Source organism: Piliocolobus tephrosceles, chromosome 20 (assembly GCF_002776525.5).
Source record: "Piliocolobus tephrosceles isolate RC106 chromosome 20, ASM277652v3, whole genome shotgun sequence".
NCBI lineage: Eukaryota > Metazoa > Chordata > Mammalia > Primates > Cercopithecidae > Piliocolobus > Piliocolobus tephrosceles.
In genome coordinates this window covers 53,771,032-53,783,987 of record NC_045453.1, presented here as the reverse complement: position 1 = coordinate 53,783,987, position 12,956 = coordinate 53,771,032, and the positions used below count along the sequence as shown (strand labels likewise).

At 37.1% G+C, this 12,956-nt stretch overlaps 1 protein-coding gene across 2 annotated transcripts in view; it reads left to right on the top strand.

Annotated features, from left to right (window-relative positions):
• The window catches only part of PLCB1 (phospholipase C beta 1), a 784,598-nt gene that overhangs the window by 249,006 nt on the left and 522,636 nt on the right, over positions 1-12,956 (top strand). The gene's annotated exons all lie outside the window — the stretch shown is intronic.

Genomic DNA, 12,956 nt, shown 5'->3' with positions numbered 1-12,956 from the left:
ATAACATCTGATCATCATAAACATCAATTATTTAAATAGGATAACATGCTTCTTCTGCATGCTTTAAAGTAAACCTGAGTGTTTGTAAGTAAGGGACTTATTAAGAAGAAACCCTGGTATATCCACAAGATAAATGTTACCAATCTCTAAGTGTGCATCCCAGTGGTTCTCAAACTTAAAAGTGTATCAGAATCACCTGTTGTATTTGTTATAACACAGATTCCTTGGTCCCAACCCCTGGAGTTTTCAGTTCAGAAAGTCTGGGATGTGGGCCAGGGATTTGTGTTTCTAACAAGTAACCAGATGATGTGATGCTGCTGGTCCAGGGACCATACTTTGAAAACCACTGATTTTTCTATAAAACAATGCCAAAGAAAGTAAGGAGGAAGGTATCACATCTACGCAGTTTCTCTGAGGTTGGACTACTTGATGTGTCCCAGCTTTTATGTTTAAAAAAAAATAATGCCGAAAGACATACAGTGCTTAAGACTCAGGTTAATTTAATTCCATAATCATATGGCAGAATAGCACCAATTTTGGTACGTAGAGTCTTCTGTACTTAATTTTGACTGACCCACATAGAGCAAATGTGATTTATCTGACTTGAAATTGAAAACCCAAATAAGCTAGGTCGTGAAACACAGTAGGTTTTTATGATGGGGCCTATAAGGAGACATATGAGTTATTAGAGGGATAGCACTGGTTAGGCTAAGGGTATACAGAGAATACATTGCAAAGGTATTAAGGAAAATATGAAAATTATGGAAGACTTTAAGGAAAAGTATTAAATATGAGTTCAGGGCCTGAGCTAAGTGGATTTTCAAAAAAATTTTCTGGATATTTACTTTCTTAATACAGAGGAAGTAATTTGGAGGAAGGTTTATTTTTAGGTTTTTCTTTCATCTGAGCAAGAAGAAATATATTGTGCAATAATCAAAAAGTGATCTATCTTCTTAGGTGCTCAAATCCTATGTTAAAGATTTATGAGTTATTTATTTAGAAAAATTATACACCCAGGGATAGTGACCCTGGTCAGTATTTAAGCTTCAAAAAAGATAATGACATTCAGTTTTTCTGAACTCCAGAGGATAAAGTGTTTTATCATAACATTACAAATTGTGGAATGAATGAATAGAAGTCACAGTGGGTTCTTTTTTGGAAGTCTAGGGCTGCCTGGAATCAGCATATAGGACCCAACTTCGAAAGGTGAAAAAGATATTAATCAATAATGTGTTTCTTTGAGGAAATGATCTTAAACAAAAAGATACCTCACAGACAAGGGAGGTAATATTCAAGCAACTAAAGAAGCTAATGACTATTTCATATGACTATCTTGCCCTTGGTGAAAAATCCTAATACAGTGATTATTTTTTTCTCCACTATATTTACAAAGGAAGTATAAAAATAAGAATGTTGGCTGGGTGTGGTGGCTTACACCTGTAATCCCAACACTTTGCGGGGCCGAGGTAGGAGGATCCCTTGAGCCCAGGAGTTCAAGATCAGCCTGAGCAACGTAGTGAGACCTTGTCTTTACGAAATAAAAAAGGAAAAAAAAAGAAAGAAAGAAAAAAAGAGAATGATGTCTGGATTTGAAGGAAGAAAAGGATTCAAAGACAGTCTGCCCTGCATTCTGCTGATGGCAATTTTATTTGAGAACACTTGCACTGTCAAATGTTTCTTAGTTCATCGCCCAATTTAATATTCCAGAAAAGTCACCCAAGGACTGTTTTCTTTTGTGGTTTTCTTTCTGGCAGCATTCTATGGCTTCTCTGTTCTTGGAGTGTTCTTCTGCCTTGACAAGGTAAAGTTCATGCCTAAGCATGTGCAGAAACTCAAGGTCAAGTGTACCTCTGAGCACCTTCAGAGTGAGTTTTTAGGGGACAGTGTTCACAACTGTCCTCATCATCAAACAGCAAGCCTTCATGATAGGCCTGCCAGGGAGGTGGCCCTGCCAGCCTGCTGCCTCTTGTCCCTTTCCCAGTTTACACTGTTATTTCTCCATCTTGGTGGATATTTCTCCTTCTTGCCCTGACTTTTGCCCAAGAACAGCAAGCCTTTGGGTTGACCCTAGCATACCTGCTTTCCTTGTACTCCGGGGCCATAAGCTTGCAGAGCTACCCTGGTGGCACGGCCTGTGGTTTGTCCTGCCCCATCTTTTTTGTTTTTGAGATGGAGTCTCCCTCTGGAGTGCAATGGCACGATCTCGGCTCATTGCAACCTCTGCCTCCCCGGTTCAAGCGATTCTTCCGCCTCAGTCTCCCGAGTAGCTGGGATTATAGGCACCCTCCAAAATGCCCGGCTAATTATTTTTGTATTTTTGTACAGATGGGGTTTCACCATGTTGGCCAGGCTAGTCTTGAACTCCTGACCTCAGGTGATCCACCCGCCTTGGCCTCCCCGAGTGCTGGGATTATAGGCCTGAGTGAGCCACCGCACCCGGCCTGTCCTGCCCTGCACCATCTTGCTTCCTTCCTCCTTCTCTCCCTTTATTCCTTCCTTCCTTTCTCTTTAGAAATATTTTTTGATATGTAACAGAAAAATATAGAACATAATAGGAAAAAGTCCCTCTTAAATGTTTTTGCTTTTATTTTTTGCATTATCCCAATAACCTGTTTCATGCATGTACTTTGTCTTCAGGGTGCAATTGTATGCAATATGTTTGGATTCTCTGCCACTTGCACTAACATTCTCTTGCCGTAATGCTGTCCCTTCTTATCTACTCATTTCCTATTTCTCATCCTTTAACTTTTTTAAAGATTCTATGATTCTCACAAATTTATTGCAATAAACTGCACTGTGCTTCCACCTTCGGCCTTTTTAATGAACGGAGTAAATTTAGGAATTAACTTGTTTCTCATGAAGGTCAAGTCAAGGATGTGTTGGAAGAAGACAGATGTCTTCTGTTAGTTGTCTGTCTTTATTTTGTTTCAACCTACTGTTCTGAAGCAGCAATAGTAGTAAACATAAGGCTTAACTGTTAAAAGAGTTTTTACACAATATTGTTTCCTTCCTCATTGTTACGGAGTGCAGATGGGAAGCATATAGGCATATTACTCTCTAGCTGTCTGTTCAGAAGCTACAGAATTCCAACAAGAGTATATATTTAAACTTCCTCTTGACAGCAACTAATCCACTGCCCACTTTCCAAATCTGTCCACATTTTTCTCTAATAACTTAAATTCCTACACTCCCTGTTTAAAACATTTTAATGTTTAATTAACTTGCAGAAAGGTCATAAAAATTCCCTCATTTCCATATTAGCTATATTCTCTCTTCTAAAGCTGTGCCATCCCTGAGTTATCCCAAGATTTACCTTTATGTAGATGCCTGCTTTATCCTTGAATTTTAGCCTTGCAGTAAATATCTAGTTTGATCCCTTAATGATTAAGTTATTTTTCTTTTCCCTCTTCCTATAGGATCTCCTCTCAAGAACAGTAATTATTTCATTTCCCAGTCTTCCTATCATTGTCTTTAAAATCTGTCCCCATCCCATTTTTGGTCTGACAGTGATTGCTTTTTACTTATGCCCTCCCTGTTCATAAAGAGGTAGTAATACTAAATTAATAGTGTTTGTGAAAATTCCTACAAAACTTGTTATTCACATAAGATCTTTTTAAAAATTATCCTTATTCATTTTTAAGTAAAGTTTTGATGAAATGATAAAATGAATTATGTTTATGCAACTTTGGAGCAGAGCTTTATATATTCTGTTATGGATAGATTTTTATTTTACTTTAATGCAAGGAAAGTCAGACTAGGGGGTAGAAAATATAATAAACCTTTACCAAGAAGAAAGTAAAATAAAGTGAATGTAAACATATTTCTTTTTAGCTATGGGTATGACAAAAATGAACTCTGGTTTGGAGATTAGGTAAACTGATGTTTTTTATAGATTTACTTATTTATTTTTAGTAAGGAATATTTCTTTTTTAAAATCAGGCACTGTCTCTCACATGATGATGAGAAAAAGCTTTTGGGAAAACCATTTGCATGTTAGATTACAGGGTATTTATGCATATGTTTTCCCAGAAGTACCCAATATATTTTAAAACCTGATTAAGATGACATAAGATAAATGTGGTATATTGTGACTGAGAACCCCTAGTCTTGATGAATGCTCATATTTAGTGGGTATAATGATGAAAACTATTTTCAAGGAAATTTTTTAAACATTCCAAACACATACAGAAATATATCTAAAGCCAAAAAAGTAATTAATATAAAAATATGAGTTTAAAAATAGTAATATGTGATTCAGAATAAATTTCAAGTTTGACGTTATTTTATAAGTTGATTATTTGCAAATGATAGCTATTTAGATCCTGTTCTCTGAACAGACCCAGATGCAAGGGGTTATATACAGATGATTTATTAAGGAGGCTGCTTCCAGGAGACATCAGTAAGAGAGTGGAGGAAGCAAGACATGGATGGAGAAGAGTTAAGTAAGAGTGAGCTTTCAGATGAAGTACCAGCCTCAACCTGAGCTACTGAAAGCTCCAGAGCACAAATGACACCTGGAGTTGCTTCTCCTGCATCTGTCAGGCATGAACTATCAGCTCTCTGGGGAGACCTTGCATCCCAGGCACTTCCTGCTCTCTGCACATCTGAGTGAAGTGACTCCAAGAAGCCAAAGGTAGTCAAAGGCTTCAAGTGTCACTTGTTAGGAATAAAGCTGATAGACACTGGAGGATGGGTGTCTAGCCTGTCAAGGAGCCCGGGAGGGAACCAGGTTAGTATCAATACAGGTTCCTGCGGGAGCTTTAGGCAAACTTCCTGAGTAATTGGAAAATGGCTCTAGATTGATTTTTTTCAGTCATTCATAGTTCTTAATATGAACAGCTAGCTTCATTTTGTGGACTTACATTAGTGTTGAGGTTGATCAACAGTTGAATAAAAAGGAGAGTTCGCTTTTGGTAAAATTTACAGCACTTAGGCAAAATCTTGGGGCTGATTTATTGATTGACTCAGTGAATGTTCTTCTCAGGAGAATTCATTAAGCATGATGTTCCCTTTTAGACATATCCAGCCCTTACCCCCACAAATCAGCACCAGAAAAGATTCAGTTGGATTCCGTCTGTCCTGCCAGAAAGCCAAAAGCAATCTTAAATAGCAAATCTTCTTTGAAAGAGAGGGGAAAAAAGACATATTATTACACACGTGTCAACCTAAAATATCTCATTTTGAAAAATAGATTAACTCATTACATATTCACAATGTTTTATGAGACAAAAAGGTCATCAAAATGCAAACCTTTGGCAGAAAAAATTGTGATATATTTTGGAATAAATAACTGGCAAAAATGAGACTATCCAGGTGGATATAACCAATCAGCTACTAAGGTAAAGCAAGGATAAATGCCATCTATCTATACTTCAGAAAATATGGAAATCACCAAATATGCCATACTGTGTGATGAGAGAGAAAATAAAATAACGTTGGTTGCGCTCTCAAATGTATCATGCACAGGGCTGCATCAAAACATGTGGAATTCAACCAAGCATTTTTAGAACCTCTCCTTGACAGTCTGGCCTCTAGGGCCCAATGTGGAAATGGCTGCTTTATTCTACAGTGATATTAGAGCTATTGATAAGCATAGTAGTCTGAAGAAGACTTCTCAGTTTTATTAGCAGTTTTCTCATTGCTTTTAGGATTCTGATGCAGCTACTTTATAACTGGATGTAGGAAACCTGTCCGAGTGTTCAGAATGCCCTACCCATTCTAGAGCTAATTAGCCATCTCTGTGGGCTGCCATTGTCTTCATTTAATATCTAGGATAGAGATTCTCAAACTTCAGATTGCATCTGAATCACTGGGAGGTGAATCACCCAGCACAGATTGTTTGGCCACCCCAGAGGTTCTAGTTCAGTAGGCCTAGGGTTGGACCAGAGAATTTGCATTTTTCACTTGTTCCCAAGTGATGATGCCATAGGTCAAAGGACCACACTTGGAGAACCACTGGTATGGAGAAATGAAGGCATTTAAGTCCTATAAGCAGATAAGTGATGAGTTCAAATGTTATATTAAGGTAAGATTGAGGGAGTAGTTTGCACTGCCAAATAAAAAAGCTTGGCTGACTGTTCAGCCACAGGGAAATAGGTGTAAACATTTTAGATGATTCAAAGGGAAAATCTGGCTACATTTATGTCATCTGGAGTTTTCAGATGGAAACAGCTTGTTTGCCTGATGAATCTATATCATTTCCATATTTCTTATCAAAAGACCTTTTATGAAAATCAGATTCTATGCTCACCCAAAATATTCAGGAAGATAGTTTTTAGCACTTATGACACTATTTGCAAAATGATGGATGCTGTTTCTGGTTAATCTGATTAGTCCGAAATGAGGAATTTAGCTTATCACAGGCAGTAATAGAAAATTGTAACAATGCCATCTTTATCATCATAGTTGCGATTTTTTTAAAACTCTCAGTTCTGAACTAATGCAACATCATTCTTCATCCATAAAGATGTGGAGAATTCCTCTGTGAGATGCCTGGTAATATATAAGAACTAGAAAAATAGAACACATTGCTATAAAGAGCCAATATATTTCTGAAATCATTCATCTTTGAACATATATAGATTATCCATGGTGATTATGGAACTTTTTCTCAGTTTTTTAATGTCAACCTAGTAAGTTGACATCTTGTTAAAATGAAGGCAGTTACTATCATCTTAAATCTCACCTGTTTTTCATTCATCATTTGAAATTACTAAACTATATCTCCTAGTATAATGTTTCCTAGAATCTGGAAGAAAGTGTGGCAGTTTTTTCCGTCAGAGTCATAGATGCATGCGACTATACCATAAATACTGTGACAATTAAGTTTTTTCATTTTATGTCTTAATAAAGTCTTGGTGCTATACATACAATTTTATGTGTAGCTGAATTTAACTTTCAACTTTAGAAATGTTTTATATTTCTTATACACTCTTATATACTCTTAGATGTATAAGTATACATTTATATTTCTTATACACTCTTAGATGAGGGTATAAGAGTTTCTAAGGTTGCTAAAGAAGGAGGTAAGGATGAGAATATTTGGCTATTGCACAACCAGCAGCCAAACTGTCTCACCTTGCAATCTGCAAGGAATAAATTAACTGCATATCTGCTGATATATTTCACATTGCCTTGTGCAGACACAGCCTCTGAAAACTAGTGTTATATTTATTTATCATGAGATTTTTTCTTATACATGAAAAAAGACTTAAGTGGGTTTCTTTCATTTATGTTACACAATACTCCCGCTACCTTATCAATATCAAACATTTTTAGAAAAAAGTAAGTTTGGGGATATATGGATTATTTTTTCTATTATGTACCTAGGGTCAATGATCCTAGGCAATTAATATATTTTCTCTGGGACTTAGTTTCCTCATCTGTATTCTCTTTCCATTCACAAAGTCTGTGATTCTATTATAGTAATTGTTTCTGTTTGGGCACATTCAGTAATGGTGACAGCATTGCAGTCATTTTTATGCAGGGTGGGTGGAGTGCCAAGATATGTAAATTCATTTACATTCCTTTTTAATTAAGTGCATTAGAACTTGGAAACAATGGGGTTAGTGTATTAGTTATCTATTGCTTCATAACAAACTACCACAACTTAATGGCTTAAAACAACAAATCTTTATTATCTCACAGTTTCAGTGGGTGAGGGTCTCACCAGCTTAGGGTCTCCCAAGGCTGAAATCAAGTTGTCTCCTGGGCTGTGTTCTCACCTGGAGCTCGAGTTCGTCTTGCAAGCTCATTTAGGTTGTTGCCAGAATTCAGTTCCTTGTGGTGGTAGAACTGATGCTCTTATCTCCTGGAGGTCTGCTTTTCCATAGTCAGTACACAGCACAGCCGGCAGATTAATGTCTCTGCTGCTTCAAGTACTCTCGCTTCTAAGCCCTCTTTTGAAAGGCCCACCCAAGATATCTCTCTTTTGGCTAACTTTATGTTGTCTGATTAGGAACCTTAATGACACCTGCGAAATCCGTTCACTCTTGCTGTATTCCATAACATAATGGTGGGAGTGATAGCCCAGCACCTTTGCCATATTGTATTGGTTAGAAGAAAGTTGCAGGTCCCTGTCACACTCAGAGGGAGGGGATTACACAAAGGCGTGGAAACCAGGAGACCCAAATGAGGGTGGCCATCTTCAGAGTTCTGCCCACCAAAGATAGGCAAAAATGTAGAGTTTTGTGAGAAAATTGTGCAATTGACCAACAATAGTCAATAGTAGTCATAGCTATCTCTGTTAGTTCTCTCATCTGCAAAACAGAGAAATATGATACTTATGTGACAGTATTATTACAAGGACCAATGAGATAATGCACACAAATTTTGTTTTACAATTCTTGACATGTTGGTTCTCTATTATAAATAGATGTAATTATTATTGCTGTTATTATTAAGGATATTATTTGACTTCGCCACCTTTAGTGTAGGAACCTTTAATCTCATCCACAGTAATTTCTCAGGTTTTATTTTATTTGTACTGAGCAGACTCTTTAGATCAAAAAGTGCATTAAGAGAGACTGTCTGGGTTTTTTTGGTTCAGTATCTTCCTGTATACTGACCTTGGCTCCTGGAAGAATGCATGAACTCCAGACGTTGGTGGATTCCTTATCTCCCTAGGACAGGCGATGGAACAATGAAGGAAGCAAGGAAATAAATTAAAAATGAAAAGTTATCTGCCACGTTATCTGCCGCATTCATATACTTGCCAATAACATTGGGCCAAAGACTTTGGAAGTAGGGCCAGGGATAACATACAGACTGGAGAATAGAACCGATAACATCCGCAGGCATTGGATCACCCACTTTTTCCCCCATTTATGCTATGATATTTATGAGAACATGAGGGCAAGGAAGGTAATTCCAACTGCTGTATTAACGAACTTTCAATGTCCCTAGGTTGCTTGCAAAAATAAAGCATCTTGTTGGTTTTCTGGGTAAAGATGAGTCTGACTTGTATTTTATGTACTGTGTTCCTGTTAGGGCCAAAGTCTGAAATACCTAACATCTTCAGCAGGGTGTCATCATTCACAAACCAGGATGAAATACAGCCTCTGTGCTGAACTTTATGTCAAACACTATACAAATGGGGATAAAAGTCCAAGATCTTTTTGTCAAGGGATTCACACCAAGTGGTGAAACCCCATGTCAATTGACAGTTACAATACAACCTCTAACACATGAACATCCTCATTGCTTTTCCCATTTCAAATGTTGATCCTATTTTTCACTTACCTATATCACATAAAAATGAAAATTAGTTTCTCTAGAAGTTTTCTCTATTACTTAGGTTTTCCGTTTTTTTGAAATAGCTATAGCGTCCCAGGTTTTCAGATCTTTTTTTTTTTTTCTTTTTTTTTTCTGTGTTTATTTGCATTCCTTGTGTTTCTTCTAGATGTTTTACCTAACAACTTTTAACTTTTCTGCTAGGATCTTTTCCCTTTCACTTAGAATGGGAAATCTTGCAAGCATGAGAATTTCTGTATATTTGGTACTCCCTCCTTGCTAAGTGGAGATCTTAGTTTAATATTTCAGTTGGTTTAGCAGCAGCCGAACGAGGGAGATGTTGCTGGCATCTGCACCTGTGTTTGACAGGTGAGGATACAAGACATGCATGAGCATCTGTAGCAACTTGTTTAATACTACATTGATAACAAGTGATAATTTGAGGGAAGAACTTACATTTTCTGCCTCCTACTTCTATGAAATCTGCACTGTATTAAATCTAAGTGTGTTTAAATAAAGTCAGATGTGTCATCTTTCTCTTTTCTCTGCCTTAGTTCTTATTGATGACCTGTACATCTCATTTCTATTGGTGTTTCTTACTGTGGGTCTCCATTGAAAGTTGTGGAAATAAAGATGAAAATCATGCCTAGGGAACAAAGGAAAAGAGACACCAGGTGGCAGATGATGCAGGGATTTCTTTGAGAGGTACACTGCACAGATTTTTCACCCCCTGAGAAGTAGAATAAAGTTAAAGAACAAATAATTGAGTCTAAGTCCATCTGCTTCTTGTTAAATTAAAACCCTTCATTAAAATACTCTAAAATCATTTTTTTAAGTGCATTTTAAGGAGGTTTGGCAGTCAATAAAATATATTAATGTATGCGACTTTTGGTAAATCAAAATAGACCAACTCAATGACTATACCACACACGTATGTGGAGGTATACATAATCACAATGCACACACCCAGCCATTAATATCTTCTCTGTGAAATGTTTATGACTATAATTGCTGCTCTGATTATATACAGTATGAACCTGAAGCACATTATTATATTGGGTGACTAACAGAACTCAGTAACAATGCACAGACATTGGGATTCTGGAAAGAGTTGAGTTTTAAATTGTATTTCCTCCTGAGTTTGAAGTGGATTTCATGTCTCATCTACCACACAGTATGTTTGTGGCTGATGAATTGAAATCTCTCTGCTAAATAATAAACAACAAAGACAATTTAGTCTTCCCTTAGCTTGCCTGTTTTCTCATCACTCATTCAAAATATTTTTGTTAAATACCCAAAACCCATTAATTAGTAATAATGGGTTTTTAGTATTTTATTAAATACCCAATACCTCAGTTTGTTTAAGAGTGTCTATTTTCCAGCCTTTGTGGAATTCATTATTTCTTTACTCCTTTCTTTGAGAGAGAGATCACAGGGTATATATGCAGAAAACTTGGGTTTGAGTGAAGACCCTAAAATTAATTATTCATGTATTCAGTCAGTAACTTTACCACACTGAGTAACAATGCACAGAAACTGGGATTCTGGAAAGAGTTGAGTTTTAAATTCGGTATTTCTTCCTGAGTTTGATAATTAACATCTTCAGCAGGGTGTCATTCATTCACAAACCAGGATGAAATACACAGCCTCTGTGCTGAACTTTATGTTAAACACTATACAAATGGAGATAACAGTCCAAGGTCTTTTGTCGAAGGATTCACACCAAGTGGTGAAACCCCTTGTCAATAGACAGTTACAATATTATTGTAATATTACTGTTAATTCACTTCTATCCATGCTGTTAATTCATTTTTATCCATACTGACAAGAAGAGAGGGCATATCCATCAATGCATCAGTGGATGCATCTGAGGTCCTGAGAGTATGATCCCCAAGCTTTGCAGGGTGTCATTAATGGCCTTGGAAATAAACGGTTCTTTTAGTGTATTCCTCCTTTAATGATTCAGATAGGTTATGTGACTTTAGGCACTTAATTCCTTTCTCATTGTTGGATGTACTTAAAGGTTAGAGAGAACAAATTTAAATTTCTTTCTTCTACCTTTCTAAAGATGTATCTAATGTTATAAAGTATAGTGCAAATGTTCTATAGTAAAACATCTGTGATAAAACAATTTCAATGGTTACTTGAGTTTCTGAACACCTAGGACATTTGCTTGGATAGAATATGATTTAATCCTAAAGAGAAATTATTAAAATAGCAGTCGATGGCATTTGTCATTCAATAGTTTTTTCTTCAGCTAAATCTCCCTACTAGGCACACTTTTACATTCAGTAAATGTAGTATTTTTGTTTGACAGTTCCTGACGTAAAGAAATGATAGTTATAGATTCTTCATATTAATGTAAGTATTGTATTGCTTTATCAATGATGTTCACATGAAAGGCCTTGTAACTACGTGAGTATATCATTAGTGCTTCTCAAAGTGTGGTCATTGGACCAGCAACATCAGCATCACCTGTAGGTTTATTTGAGATGCAGATTCTCAGGCCTGCCCCAGACTCATGGAACCAGAAACTCTGGCAAGTGACACGGAGCAAATCTGTATTTTAATAAGCCTTTCAGGCAACTATAATGCAGGCTACAGTTGGAGAGCCACTGATATGGAAGGTATGCTCATACCCATTTAATAGATGACAAAACTGATGCTCAGTGTGGTAAAGTTATTGACTAAATACATGAATAATTAATTTTAAGGTCCTCACTCAAACCCAAGTTTTCTGCATATATACCCTGTAATCTCTCTCTCTCTCAAAGAAAAGAGTAAAGAAATAATGAATTCCACAAAGCTGGAAAACAGAAACTCTTGAACTGGGGAAGGGCAGGAAGGGACCATTTCACTGCTTTATTGTAATGAGAGTGCGTTGTTAAAACTATTGTCACAAGAAAATTAACCTAGAAAAAGTTTTAATGATACAAGAAACACTTTTGTGGTCATGCATTGGGTTCCTCATTTTCTCTTTAGTGGCAGAGAGAAAGGGATGCAGTTAAACTCCAGAGGGGTAGCTGTGGCATGTTAATAGAAGTGGGAGACACTACTTTAATCATTGCTTTCTAGCCAAATGAGTTCATGGACAGCTTTTCCACCTGGATCTTCCCTACACCACATTACCCTCGATGATAATGCCCTGCGGTGGTTTTTATGCACACAGTTGGCGTTAACTACCCTTCCGTGGCTTGGGGAATGAATCCTGGAAGTGGAATACAGAGTTCGTTATCTGTAATGCAAAAGTCTATGTAATGCCTGCTAAGATCTAGTTCTTTGTTAATTCAATTTGGGCTTCATGTATATAATCAAACAAGTTGTGTTTAAGTCTATTGTTTCTTCAATTGGGAGGAATTTCCTTAAATAGAAAGTATTACAGACCGGGTATGGTGGCTCATGCTTGCAATCCCAGCACGTTGGGAGCCCAAGGCGGGTGGATCACTTGAGGTCTGGAGTTCGAGACCAGCCTGGCCAACATAGCAAAACGCCGTATCTACTAAAAATACAAAAATTAGCTGAGTATTGTGATGCATGCCTGTCATTTCAGCTCCTCGAGGGCTGAGGCACGCGAATCACTTGAACCTGGGAGGTGGAAGTTGCAGTGAGTTGAGATTGCACCACTACACTTTAGCCTGAATGGCACCACTGCACTTTAGCCTGGATGATGGAGTGAGACTCTGTCTCTCAAAAAAAAAGAAGAAGAAAAGAAAATATTACTGTTA